Genomic DNA, 15,210 nt, shown 5'->3' with positions numbered 1-15,210 from the left:
GTTAGTTAGGGAATGGGATGGGATGGATGGATGGAGTTGCTTTGTTCCTTTCCAGTATGGAGCAGGAGTGAAAATGTTAAAGTTCTTTCCAGTGAATCAAGAATGGAAGATTTGACTCCATGGGATCATGATATGGAAGGGACTCTTTGGAACTTAATCTTCCCCTTGGTGCACTGTTGTCTTGGGCCTGGCAGTGGATACTGCCAATTACACACTGCATCATGGGTCATCCAACAGAGTGAAGTCATCAAAGTCGTATTGGGATCCCAACTTTCCTCTCTCCTCGGGCTCTTGGTGTTGAGCAACTGAACAGAACTAACGAGTGTAAACCTGGCATCAGCCTCTTCTCTGGGCGCCCTCACAGGCAGAGCCCAGACCCAACCAATCCTGTCAAGCCTGTCCTGATTTGACAGGCGCTATCACTATGGAGAGAGGATGAGGGACTGCCACTGGTCACAGCGGGAACCCGGTTCCGTTGTCACTCTCCGTTTCATTGCCCCAAGGTTATGTCAAAAAGGACCTGCATTGTTCTACTGTTGGAACTTTCCGTGTCTCTTCGCGCGCTTCTCAGTGATGGAAGTAGAAAGCGTGTCAGCGCAACAGCTCCTTTCATAAGAAACGTAAATCTTACATCAGGCATTTTTAGGGTAAGTACAGTCAATTCGATTTTTAATTGGCCATTGAGGCAATGTTAACATTCTATGGGTTTATGAGTTAATAGGGAATTAGATGGGGATTAGGTTACTCTAACATAAAAATCTAACAGTTTATTTGGAGAAGAAATAGCCTACAGGTTATGACAATATTGTTCACCTTATTTCTTTGCACTTTTAATTCTGCAGACAGTTCAAGGTAAGGTAACTAAGTTTTACACAATTTAATTTGTTTAATTGAAATGTTCCCTCCCCCAGATATAGCTCATATGTTTAAATAGTTATCTGTTAATGCGAAGGAATTGGCTCCGCAATGTGCGGCGATGTTGTGTATGATGAGTTCCAAAATGTGTCAAATCCAAGATGTGTAAACTGACGGGCACGCGCACTGTGAAAGATGCGCAACATCCCACCGTTCTTTCGCATCATATCGAGATCACTGCACTTCTGACAGAAAATCGAGCTGTCACTCTCCGGTGTCGTCGTATCTTCAACCAAAACGTGTCACCTCGAAGTCTAGTCAGCGACTATGCCATGCCAAATGGTAAACAAACGCTCGCCTGCCATAATAAATACGTGAGGAGAAGTCACTGTCGGATTGAGGTGGATTAGACCAGCTGAAATCACTTGCACAAAACATCAACTCTGGTTTTCCGACGATGAACCGATCCATGAAGGAACAATAAAATGAGCGATTCATGGCTTTGTTCGAAATTTAGAATTGCGGCAAGCCAATTCAGCGACAGACATGAACAAAATAACGATTGCTCTCAATAATTTGTCTGGGAAGATGATGCTACTGTTCCACATGCAAAGAAGCCCTTAGACCCGAAAATAATAGGCTACCAAAATGACAAGACTGTTCTGGAATGCGCTCGTTGGGATTTTGGCATGCTTTTTACGCAGCAGAGAACTTCGCTTTAATCGACGTACTTGTATCACGAGATAATACTAGTTATCCTAGAAACATGGACAAAGAATGCACAAGCTTTCCCTGATGTGATGACATACTCTTCAAGTTCTCTTGAGAATTGCAGCCAACAATATCAACACCGACATATTCAATTTTGGACTGTGTGTAAAGCCAGAACCGACAACTAATTTCACGGGAACACCGTATCTACTATATATTAAAGCTTCTTCACAGACTCGCATAGCGGTAAGAATTTCTAACCTATTCAATAATGATACTGCACTTTATTTGCCTACTCATTGTCTGCACGAGGTTGTGTTCCGTATTGCGTGTTGGTTAGCCTTGGGTAACTAATGCGCCTTTGCAACAATGGCAAATCGAACGCACATTTTTGCAAGGTCTGTTTTTTTCATAATTTGTGATCTACATTTTGCGTTACCTGTTTCCTGTTGCCTACAGGCATACTGTACCTTAATATCACCAGGAGGGCAACTCTCAGCCGACCAGACCGGCATGCACATGTGATTGGCGAGGCGGATTGCGCGAAGTCAATCTATTGTGTGCGTGCAATCCGTTTGCCCATCTCAAATAAATAGTCTATCACCGGTTAATTGTATATATGGTTATTTAAAACAAATGTATTGGTTTACAATAAGCGCTTCATTAGCATATCCCTTGTTACAGAATATTGACAGTTGTCATGTTGGGTGATCTTTTTTAGTATGCATTAATTTAAATGTATATATCCTTTAGGAACTAGTGCTTGGCAACTCCATAGATTCATTAACGATAATGTGCAGTGCGCTCAATGAATGGGATTAGCAAGCGTTCCTTAGCCACAGTCGATGAGTTGGGGACAATAGGCTCTGGAGCGTTAGCTACTATTCATAGTGTTAAGTATTTACTACTGTGTACCTTTGCACAATAAGACAATTACACAAAGGAAATGTAGTTGTCAAGATATGCATATCCCTTTTTTATTCGTTTGGAAATGTTGTTGGGCTATTCAGAATATCTTAATTATGTGTTTTTGTCTCGTGCGAATATGGTCATATGAAACATGATTTATCCTTTACTTTGTTATGACGTTTAGTATATAACAATTCAATTATTATACGTTTTTATCAAAGGAGCAAAAGTGAGTCGTAGACAGTGGAAGAAAGCTATACCCTGAGTTTCAGAAATGGCCCTCCTCCCCATAGCCAGCGTGTTCTGTTTCTCTCCAATTCTGTGGGTGTTGCTTTATTAGCCACCTGATTCTCTAAATCCATGCAAGTGTTCATTTTGAACAATTTCCTTCTCCCTGGATGTATTTAATGTATCTGTAACTGGTTCAGTCAGAGGCACTCCCATCACTTAATACGGTTAACCCCAGACACAGCTTGGATATTCCATTCTTATGTTACTGTAATTAGTTCCTGTTCCATTATCCTGTATGCACTTTAAATATACACTGAACAAAAATATAAACGCAACACGTCAAGTGTTGGTCCCATGTTTCATGAGCTGAAATAAAAGATCTCAGAAATGTTCCATATGCACAAAAAACTTTTTTCTGTTAATGAGCATCTCTCCTTTGCCAAGAAGCTGATTAAACAGCATGATCATTACACAGGTGCACCTTGTGCTGGGAACAATTAAAAGGCCACTCTAAAATGTGCAGTTTTGTCACACAACACAATGCCACGGATGTATCACGTTTTGAGGGAGCGTGCAATTGGCATGCTGAATGTCAACCCAAGCTGTTGCCAGATAATGTAATGTTAATTTCTCTACCATAAGCCCCCTCCAACGTTGTTTTATAGAATTTGATAGTACTTTCCAACCGGCCTCACAACCGCAGACCACGTGCATGGTGTTGTGTGGGGGCGAGAGGTTTGCTGACGAAAACGTTCTGAACAGAGTGCCCCAAGCTACAGACAATAAACACGATTGCATTTTATAAATGGTAATTTGAATGCACATACGAGATCCTGAGGCCCATGGTCATGCCATTCATCCGCCGCCATCACCTCATGTTTCAGCATGATAATGCACAGCCCTATGTCGCAAGGATCTATCTGTACACAATACCTGGAAGCTGAAAATGCCCCAGTTCTTCCATGGATTGCATACTCACCTGACATGTCACCCGTTAAGCATGTTTGGAGTGCTCTGGATCGACGTGTACGACAGTGTATTCCAGTTCCCGCCAGTATCCAGCAACTTCACACAGCCATTGAAGAGGAGTGGGACAACATTCCACCGACCACAATCAACAGCCTCATCAACTCTATGAGAAAGAGATGTATTGCATGAGGCAAATGGAAGTCACACCTGATACTGACTGGTTTTCTTATCCACTCCCATACTTTTTAAAAGGTATTGTATCTGTGACCAACAGATTCATATCTGTATTCCCAGTCATGAGATATCCATAGATTAGGGCCTAATTCCTTTATTTCAATTGACTGATTTCCTTATTATGAACTGTAACTCAGTAAAATCTTTGAAATTGTTGCGTTTTTATATTTTGGTTCAGTATTTCTGTGTAGTATCTAACACTGACAGACTGCGATTGACTTCAATGTGTTACAATGACTTTGCACCAAGCTGCAGGAACACAATACAATGTCTGTCTGCAAAATGCAGATACATTGTACATAGCCCAGCACCAACAGAAAAAGCTCTAGTCATGAATCCTACGTATTGGTTGGTATTAAACATGGATGATATGTATTTATTCTTCGTCTCCTCTTTGGTGAGATGACCATTGAGTCATCCCCTCATTCACCCCCTGTTTTCCCAATATCTTCCTGTCCTCCTCTCTGCTTTTAGATTTACGTGGTGTGTTTTGGCCTTTCTCTTCATTTCCATGGGACTGTGGTACACATTTTTTTAGGCAGTCTATCTCTGTCCCCCTCAACCAGCCCCCTTAATCTTGAGCTCTCATTTTAGTCCCTGGAGAGTGTGTGGGAGACCCGGCCAGTGTAGGGGGGAGGGGGGGGTCAGCAGGGAGACCAGCCTCTCTGGCCCCAGTGCTGAGAGAGGGATGAGTAGCAGATTCTGAGCAGCAGAAAAATGAACACCATCCCCCCCATCAGTTCTTTATCATCATGACTGATGTGCTCATCTAATATTTCCATTCAAAACACACAAATTGCTCTCTGTTGAATTATCTGCTGGGGGAAACCACTGGGGCAGACTTCTACTGTAGAGAATAAAAAGAACGGATAAACGGATGGAATAAATCATGGATATTAGAGTCTGCTAGGTGGTAGAAGAGAGGGGTTCATCTCCCCTTGAGTAATAGCATAGAATGTTAAAAAAAAGCATAGCTGTTGTAAAATAGTAAGCTAATCATGGACCTAAAAAATGGTCCACGACGGATGAATGATGGTGTACGCCGACGGATGAATGATGGTGTACGCTGACGGATGAATGATGGTGTACGCCGACGGATGAATGATGGTGTACGCCGACGGATGAATGATGGTGTACTCCGGCGGATGAATGATGGTGTACTCCGACGGATGAATGATGGTGTACTGCCGACGGATGAATGATGGTGTACTCCGACGGATGAATGATGGTGTACTCCGGCGGATGAATGATGGTGTACTCCGACGGATGAATGATGGTGTACTCCGGCGGATAAATGATGGTGTACTCCGACGGATGAATGATGGTGTACTTCCGACGGATGAATGATGGTGTACTTCCGACGGATGAATGATGGTGTACTCCGACAGATGAATGATGGTGTACTTCCGACGGATGAATGATGGTGTACTCCGACGGATGAATGATGGTGTACTTCCGACGGATGAATGATGGTGTACTCCGACGGATGAATGATGGTGTACTCCGACGGATGAATGATGGTGTACTCCGACGGATGAATGATGGTGTACTCCGACGGATGAATGATGGTGTACTCCGACGGATGAATGATGGTGTACTCCGACGGATGAATGATGGTGTACTCCGACGGATGAATGATGGTGTACTCCGACGGATGAATGATGGTGTACACCGACGGACTGCATCTTGCAAAATATTTCTAGCTGCATGGCACAAGAGCTGAAAGGCCTAGACATTATGTGCATATCCAGTTGAGCTGATGTAAACACACCTCAGATTTAACCCTGGTCACACAGCACACAGACAGAGAAGACTGAGGATCTGTGTCTGAAATGCAAATGCTTTAGATTCCCTCCATTTTCCTCTTGGCAGGTGCTTTTAGACTTGTCAAAAACCAAAAACGGAGAATAATCTCGAAGTAGAATAAAGGGGCCTGTTTCATCAAATACTGTAAATGGTTGTTGTAAATTGGGTTTGTTGTGTGGAACTAACAGTCTTGGTCTGGTATGCAGTTTTGGCCAAATTTGAATAACATATGTTCTTTTTTTGGTGGGGGGTGGGAGGGCCTGTGTAAGTTAAGGTAAGGAATTGTCTCTGGGTTTTAATGCGGTTTATCTTGTGGAACAGTTACGGTATGAACATCTTGGCTATGGGATTGCGCTGGTCTTGTGAAACTGTTTTGCTCTGGATGATGAATTTTGCTAGTCTCTTAGAACTGTTTCAATTTCAGTAAGATATTGATACGATTCATTGTACACTTGACCACCATTTTGTGACACAAAGCATTCCTCTATCCCACTGACGGAAGGTCATACTGTGTGTGTGTGTTAAGGAAGCGAGTAGAGGATTTTAAAATGTGTGTGGTGAGTGTTAAAGGAAAGTGCCTTTTCTTGAGAAACAATTTGACCTTGCTGTTTTTTTAAATTAAAAATGCATTTTTCCCCTTCCAATTAATGTGTAAGATCACGGAGTGTGCACTTCAACTACACACTTTCTTTGTTCTTGCTTTGTTCTTAACACTGACACAGAAACGTGGTGGGGCGGCTATAATCCAAAACACAAGATTAGCCTCACTTTATTTGGCAATCGTGCACAAAAAGGGCCAACTGAAATGTGACTTCTGCTTCATCCCAACCCTTCCGAACATTCCAACAAAACTACACCGTGAGCAATGGGGAGGGATCGTGTTCTTGTCCTCATGACTCATGATGACTTGACGTCAGTCTGAGGAGAATGTCCCCTGCAGTCACCCATGCCCCCCTTTGAAAACACAAATGTCCGTAGTTGGCATTCCACTTTTAACGACGAGTCTCATTTTGTTAAGCAACAGAAATTGCTCACTTTACTAACTAAGAGAATCCGTATCGTCATGATTCATACACCATAATCATCGGGGTAATTTTTCGGGGGGGGGGGGGTCAACTGTAATTTGTTAATTTACTTGCACCCCTCAGATATTGAAGACTTGTAGACGGGCTTATATAGAGCCATGGATGTTCGTCAGACCAGACGTCAGAAACGGTATATCAGTGTTATAAAGGTCTGTAATGCAAAGGAAAATGTCTGTGTGCACGTGAGCGTAAGTGCATCTGTGCGTGTGTGTGTGTGTGTGTGTGTGTGTGTATGGACCGTGATGTCTGGTTTACCTCAGTGTGTGTGCTCCTGAGGGGAGGTGAGCAGCACAGCAAAATGCGTACAGCCATGAGACTCCTTCCTACTGGGAATGTCACTGCTGAGCACGGGGATCCACTCAGACACATGTGCCTCGTGTAACACACACACACACACAGCGGCTCTCTCTCACACACACACACACACAGCGGCTCTCTCTCTCACACACACACACAGCGTCTCTCACACAATGTCACAGATTCACACACGCACCACACCTCAAACACACACACAGATTCACACCCGGCTCATCCTCACAGAGACGTTTACGCGCCGCTCATCGTGGGACATACATATTCACACGGATTTCTCAGTCTCATGAGTCAGGACGCCATGATGCATTTACATACAAGCGTGGAGGAGACGGCGCGGGCCGTAACGCGTGGCGACAGGTCTCGCGCCTTCTGCCCGCAAGTCACTAAAGGGGTGGATCCGCAAAGCTAAAGGCTGTCTGCACTACACACAATTGGAAGGAATGTACTTTAAACACAGAGACGCTGGTCATTCACTCAATGAAACGGAGATATATGTGCGTTGTGGGTGTCGGTACGTGGACGTTTGCGTGTGAGGTGCAGCTGTTAGGGTGAAATATAACCAGCGTGGAGGATGCACAGTTACACTGTTCTAACATAATCGCATACTCAGTATCGCTTGAATCGTGTTATATTGAGATACTGTATCTTGGCTCCTTCAACCAAAGCCTTTCTTCGCCTGCCTGAGTTCTAAGCTCTGTGGCTAATAAGTAGCTCTAGACTAGCACACACACACACAGTGTGATACTAAGGTGAAACACACTGTGAAACACTGACAAATTATCAGCAGGTTGTCTCTGCTGTGGTGGAACACACAGAGAAAGCCCTTTTTCACACACACACACACACACACACAATATCAGCACACACGCAAGGGTCATCTGCAGGGCACAGTGGTCGTCTATAAGAATCCAGTGTCCAGCAGCGCTCACTGCTCATGCCCCATTGCTTTAGCTGGGCCAGACGTGGCTGCATGGGCTCCGTCTCTCTGTGTCCTCATCACCAGGAGAGAAGAGCTGAACACAACAGCCAAGTTCAGGGGCCACCGCAGCAGAGACAACCTGTTACTCCCTGGCAGCCAGCCACAGCTATACAGAGAGTGGAGGAAAGGCACGGAGAGGGAAAAGGGAGACATTTTTTTCCGTTGCTAATTCACAGTATACATTTATGTCGAATCTGACGTAATGATCTTACAACAAATAGATGTGAATGAGCATTGGAAAACATACACTGTATATGTCTAGTCTGAAACCAAGGGTCTTGCAACTCTGAGTTGTCCAAGAGAATCCTTTCGGTCAATTGAGCATCTCTAAGGGTCTGCAGTACACACGACCAAAATGGAAGAGGTAGAGAGACAATATGGCGCAGGGTTATTTTTAGCCACTGCTACATGTGCAGTAAGGGTTATTTTTCTGAGACATCCCACTGCCTTTGGTCATGTAGCTGTCCATCCAAACTACATATGGTGGAGAGGCAAACAGGTGGATAGATTTGCAAGATGACATCAGAGATGGTCATTTATGTTAAATGGTTGAACAATCATGCCCAGTCAAGCATTACAGTAGTCCTTCACTTGCAAGATCTGATCAGAAAGGGTAAATTGTCTCTAAATGAGCTGAAATATTCAAGAGGGATTTCTCCATTTAGACTGTGATCAGATCACAGACAAATCACCAAACGGACGTTCTCCACAACTCTTCTCCCTGAAATCGGCTCCATCTATATGCTGATATGCCAAGCTTTGTAAGTATGCATATTTTACTGGCCCGACTCGCTGTGGTGTGGTGGGTCAGTTAGAAAATGACTATGTTATACTTGAAAGATATGGGTAGGGTTGTAGAGAAACGAAGGACCATGAATGTAAAAAGAAACCTTAGGTGCTGGTTTAAGGCCGGAAGCAACCGCCACCGGCCTTAAGAACAAGGACGAGGCGGATGTCCAGGTTAAGGGGAGTTTAATGGAAGGAGATGTCCACATTCACACACACATCTGACCACCCATGGTTCTCATCCAGTGAGAACAGACATGAATTGTGTCTGAAAAGGATTGTGGTTCTGAAAAGAAAGGATAAATACATTTAGGCTGTAACGCTGATATAATATGCATGACATGAAAGTACAAGCTAGTAGTAAACAGTAAACAGGCCCCATAAACTAGAGGTCCTGTACATAAACCAATATATAGCAAATACAGCAATGTAGAAATGTCTACAGAATATAATCAGAATGTAACCCAGATTATTAACCGGGTGGTTCAAGCCCTGAATGCTGATTGGCTGAAATCCGTGGTATATCAGACCGTATACCACAGGTATTACACAAATGTACTATTTACTGGCCTAATTACGTTGGTAACTCGTTTATAATAGCAATAAGGCACCTCGGGGGGTTGTGGTATATGGCCAATATACCACGGCTAAGGGCTGTATAAAGGAACTCTGCATTGCGTCGTGCATAAGAACAGCCATTGACCATGGTATATTGGCCATATACCACACCCCCTCTGGCCTTATTGCTGAATTATAGCATGAGCAATATACGCTAATAATATAGCCTGTCACCATGCATGAGAACTGCTAACAAACGGCTAATCGCTAATAAGTATGCTAAATCCTAATGCATTCTGAATACAAATGCTAATGCTAGCACTAACGCTAATGGGAGCGTGAGCTAACTAACAAGCTCAACACAATATAATTATTTACAACAGATGCTACTTGGCTCCAAACCTACAAGACATGAAGATCTCGTGGCACTTACGTTAAGCTGCACTCACAATAAAACACCCAAACTGCAAAGGTATGTGACCTCATGCAGGAGGACGAGTAGCGTGACCTTGACCAATAAGAACTCAAATAAGTTTAGGACTTTCTGAATGACTGAAAAACACCAGTAGAGTGTGCTAGAACAGCTGACTGAAGCTGGCTGTTTTGACTCTACTCTTCTGTCCTTTTGCTCAACTTGATTGGTTTAGTCACTCTTCTGCATAAATCCCTTTCTCTCCTCGTCAAACTCTAAGGAGTCGGCACCAACTACTCATGATCTGAGTTGAGGCAGAGAGAGAAGGGGAGGTCAATTTGAAGGGTCTTAGCTATGGGTTACGTTTAAGGCTGTCACAGTAACATTGCCCTAATCTAGGCATCTCTTTATCACTCATTGACCTATTCTCTTCAAATCAGCTGTCAGTCAGTTGTCAGGCCCCTGTCAGATAATGACCTTTCATCTAAACAGATTATGGAACAAACAAACAAACAGACACAGCCGTCAGCTACGCACAGAGGCAGGTTGACAACAACATGAAACGATTGGGCAATAATTGAAAACAACCAGAACAAAGTAATGGCACGCTCGTTGTTTTCCAACAGCCTTGTTACATCCCCACCATGAGCTAGCTCAGGACGATCCTGTCCTCTTCCCCCCTCTGACCCGCAGTCTCTTCTCCTCCCCCAATCTCTTTCCCTCATTTCCCCAAGTCATTTTTCAACAAAGTAACATTCATACATGAATGGGTTTCCAGGGCCACGGGGTCTGGCGATTATCTGGTGGTGTGATAGACAGGAAAAGGCCCAAAGGGCTGCACAGATGCTACATGCTACTCGGGGAATAGCTTCAGAGCTAACGCTTGGAGATTTCAACAACAAAAGAGGGAGAAATTATGGGCTTGACAGAAGCACTCAAGGCCAAATTGTTTTGCTTATTCACAGTATTAATTTGTGTCAAGTCTATGTCAAATCTGACGTAATGATCTTACCATGAATAGATGTGAATGAGCATTGGAAAACATACAATGTATATGTCTAGTCTGGAACCAAGGGTCTTGCAACTCTGAGTTGTCCAAGAGAATCCTTTCGGTCAATTGAGCATCTTTAATGGTCTGCAGTACACACGACCAAAATGGCAGAGATAGAGAGACAAGCTGGCACTGGGTTATTTCTAGCTACAGTGGCAAGAAAAAGGATGTGAACCCTTTGGAATTACCTGGATTTCTGCATAAATTGGTCATAAAATTTGATCTGATCTTCATCTAAGTCACAAAAATAGACAAACACAGTGTGCTTAAGCTAATAACACACAAATGATAATATTTTTATTGTCTACATTGAATAGATCATTTAAACATTCACAGTGTAGGTTGGGGAAATGATGTGAACCCCCTCGGCTAATGACTTCTCCAAAAGCTCATTGGAGTCTGGAGTCGGCTAACCTGGAGTCCGATCGATGAGACGAGGGATTGATCGGTTTATACTGTGATCAAATCACCAAACGGACGTTCTCCACAACTCTTCTCCCTGAAATAGGCTACATCTATATGCTGATATGCCATTAGCTTTGTAAGCATGCATATTTCACTGGTCTGACTTGCTGTGGTGGGGTGGGTCAGTCGGGAAATGACTCGAAGACCGTCTTTTCTGTTCTCCTCTTCTGTCCTCTCACTTCACTTTTGGGGTTTAGTCACTCTTCTGCATTAATCCCTTTCTCTCCTCTTCAAACTCTAGGGAGTCAGCACCAACTACTTAGGGAAGGCTATTCTGAAAGCCCTTCCCGATTGACGCTGTCTCCATGATCTGAGTTGAGGCAGAGAGAGAGGAAGGGAGGTCAGTCTTAGCCTTGAACACAACCCATAGCTATCACAGTAGAAACAATAGTTTAACATTGCCCTAATCTAGGCCTCTCTTTATCACTCGTTGACCTATTCTCTTCAAAGCTGTCAATCAGTTGTCAGGCCCCTCCAAGATAATAACCTTCAATAACAGATCATGGAACAAATCAATTCAAAGATTATTGGTCGTGTACACAGACTTGCAGATGTTATCGCAGGTGCAGCGAAATGCTTGTGTTTCTAGCAACAGCAGCGCAGCAATACTGAGCAATACAAAACAATACACACATCATCCAAAAGTAATATTTGTATTTTTATTTTTACCCCTTTTTCTCCACAATTTCATGGTATCCAATTGTTGTAGTAGCTACTATCTTGTCTCATCGCTACAACTGCCGTACAGGCTTCGGGAGAGACGAAGGTTGAAAGTCATGCGTCCTCCGATACACAACCCAACCAAGCTGCACTGCTTCTTAATACAGCGCGCATCCAACCCGGAAGCAAGCCGCACCAATGTGTCGGAGGAAACACTGTGCACCTGGCAACCTTGGTTAGCGTGCACTGCGCCCAGCCCGCCACAGGAGTCGCTGGTGCGTGATGAGTCAAGGATATCCCTACAGGCCAAGCCCTCCCTAACCCGAACGACGCTGGGCCAATTGTGCGTCGCCCCACGGACCTCCCGGTCGCGGCCGGTTGCGACAGAGCCTGGGCGCGAACCCAGAGTCTCTGGTGGCACAGCTGGCGCTGCAGTACAGCGCCCTTAACCACTGCGCCACCCGGGAGAAAAGAAAGAAATGAAGACATGTCATAATAAATCCAATTAACAACACAAATAGCACTGTAACAGTAATCCAAATGGAATCTGTATGTATCTACACCAGATTAATGTTCACAAGATATTCTAAGAATGATATGTACAATACATTAGTAGATATGTTAGAATCCAGTATATGCGGTGTGTATAAGTGTCACGGATCGCTCCGGTAGTTCTGCTCATTCCGTGCACCAGTTCCGGAGTTCGACGTCACCGGCTTCTAGGTGTCATTGAACTGGTCCATTACCACCAACCCCGGACTGTCTTGTCTAATTACGCACATCTGGTTCCTATTTCCCCCTGATTAGTAATTGCAAATGTACCCTCTGTTCACCATTGTGTGGTCGGTTAATGTTCCCTTGTCCGATGATCTTGTGAGTAGCTGTGCTTTGTTGTTTCGGCTTTTGTGCCGCGTGTATTGTGTACTCGCTATTACGGGTCTCGTCCCGTACATTGTTATTACGGGTCTCATCCCGTGTATTTATTAGAGGTTTAACCTCACTCTTTTGTTTGGGTTACATCCCTGTGTTTTTGTGTACGTGTTTGTTTTAGGCTTCGTCCCGTACATTGTTATTACGGGTCTCGTCCCGTACATTGTTATTACGGGTCTCGTCCCGTACATTGTTATTACGGGTCTCGTCCCGTACATTGTTATTACGGGTCTCGTCCCGAACATTGTTATTACGGGTCTCGTCCCGTACATTGTTATTACGGGTCTCGTCCCGTACATTGTTATTACGGGTCTCGTCCCGTACATTGTTATTACGGGTCTCGTCCCGTACATTGTTATTACGGGTCTCGTCCCGTACATTGTTATTACGGGTCTCGTCCCGAACATTGTTATTACGGGTCTCGTCCCGTACATTGTTATTACGGGTCTCGCCCCGTACATTGTTATTACGGGTCTCGTCCCGTACATTGTTATTACGGGTCTCGTCCCGTACATTGTTATTACGGGTCTCGTCCCGTACATTGTTATTACGGGTCTCGTCCCGTACATTGTTATTACGGGTCTCGCCCCGTACATTGCGTCCCGTACATTGTTATTACGGGTCTCGTCCCGTACATTGTTATTACGGGTCTCGTCCCGTACATTGTTATTACGGGTCTCGTCCCGTACATTGTTATTACGGGTCTCGTCCCGAACATTGTTATTACGGGTCTCGTCCCGTACATTGTTATTACGGGTCTCGTCCCGTACATTGTTATTACGGGTCTCGTCCCGTACATTGTTATTACGGGTCTCGTCCTGTACATTGTTATTACGGGTCTCGTCCCGTACATTGTTATTACGGGTCTCGTCCCGTACATTGCGTCCCGTACATTGTTATTACGGGTCTCGTCCCGTACATTGTTATTACGGGTCTCGTCCCGTACATTGTTATTACGGGTCTCGTCCCGTACATTGTTATTACGGGTCTCGTCCCGTACATTGTTATTACGGGTCTCGCCCCGAACATTGTTATTACGGGTCTCGTCCCGAACATTGTTATTACGGGTCTCGTCCCCGTGTATCTATTAAAGTTTAACCTCACTCTTTTGTTTGGGTTACATCCCTGTGTTTTTGTGTACGTGTTTGTTTTAGGCTTCGTCCCGTATATTGTTATTACGGGTCTCGTCCCGTACATTGTTATTACGGGTCTCGTCCCGTACATTGTTATTACGGGTCTCGTCCCGTACATTGTTATTACGGGTCTCGCCCCGAACATTGTTATTACGGGTCTCGCCCCGTACATTGTTATTACGGGTCTCGCCCCGTACATTGTTATTACGGGTCTCGCCCCGTACATTGTTATTACGGGTCTCGTCCCGTACATTGTTATTACGGGTCTCGCCCCGAACATTGTTATTACGGGTCTCGCCCCGTACATTGTTATTACGGGTCTCGTCCCGTACATTGTTATTACGGGTCTCGTCCCGTACATTGTTATTACGGGTCTCGTCCCGTACATTGTTATTACGGGTCTCGGCCCCGTACATTGTTATTACGGGTCTCGTCCCGAACATTGTTATTACGGGTCTCGTCCCGTACATTGTTATTACGGGTCTCGTCCCGTACATTGTTATTACGGGTCTCGTCCCGTACATTGTTATTACGGGTCTCGTCCCGTACATTGTTATTACGGGTCTCGTCCCGTACATTGTTATTACGGGTCTCGTCCCGTACATTGTTATTACGGGTCTCGTCCCGTACATTGCGTCCCGTACATTGTTATTACGGGTCTCGTCCCGTACATTGTTATTACGGGTCTCGTCCCGTACATTGTTATTACGGGTCTCGTCCCGAACATTGTTATTACGGGTCTCGTCCCGAACATTGTTATTACGGGTCTCGTCCCGTACATTGTTATTACGGGTCTCGTCCCGTACATTGTTATTACGGGTCTCGTCCCGTACATTGTTATTACGGGTCTCGTCCTGTACATTGTTATTACGGGTCTCGTCCCGTACATTGTTATTACGGGTCTCGTCCCGTACATTGCGTCCCGTACATTGTTATTACGGGTCTCGTCCCGTACATTGTTATTACGGGTCTCGTCCCGTACATTGTTATTACGGGTCTCGTCCCGTACATTGTTATTACGGGTCTCGTCCCGTACATTGTTATTACGGGTCTCGTCCCGAACATTGTTATTACGGGTCTCGTCCCGAACATTGTTATTACGGGTCTCGTCCCCGTGTATC

The 15,210-nt window shown here is 44.5% G+C and overlaps 1 protein-coding gene across 2 annotated transcripts in view; it reads left to right on the top strand.

Annotated features, from left to right (window-relative positions):
• Positions 1-15,210, top strand: part of LOC112225963 (gap junction gamma-1 protein-like) — a 53,167-nt gene continuing 37,957 nt past the window's right edge. The window contains exon 1 of one of the 2 annotated variants that reach the window (XM_024390120.2): positions 1-647. The gene's annotated coding sequence lies outside the window, so the exon portion shown is untranslated. Of the gene's footprint in view, positions 648-1,003; positions 1,813-15,210 lie in introns of those variants that run through there. The other variant, XM_024390119.2, reaches the window with a different exon arrangement.

Source organism: Oncorhynchus tshawytscha, linkage group LG27 (assembly GCF_018296145.1).
Source record: "Oncorhynchus tshawytscha isolate Ot180627B linkage group LG27, Otsh_v2.0, whole genome shotgun sequence".
Lineage (NCBI taxonomy): Eukaryota > Metazoa > Chordata > Actinopteri > Salmoniformes > Salmonidae > Oncorhynchus > Oncorhynchus tshawytscha.
Note: the sequence above shows the minus strand (reverse complement) of the source record. Positions and strands in the feature narration are given on the sequence as shown.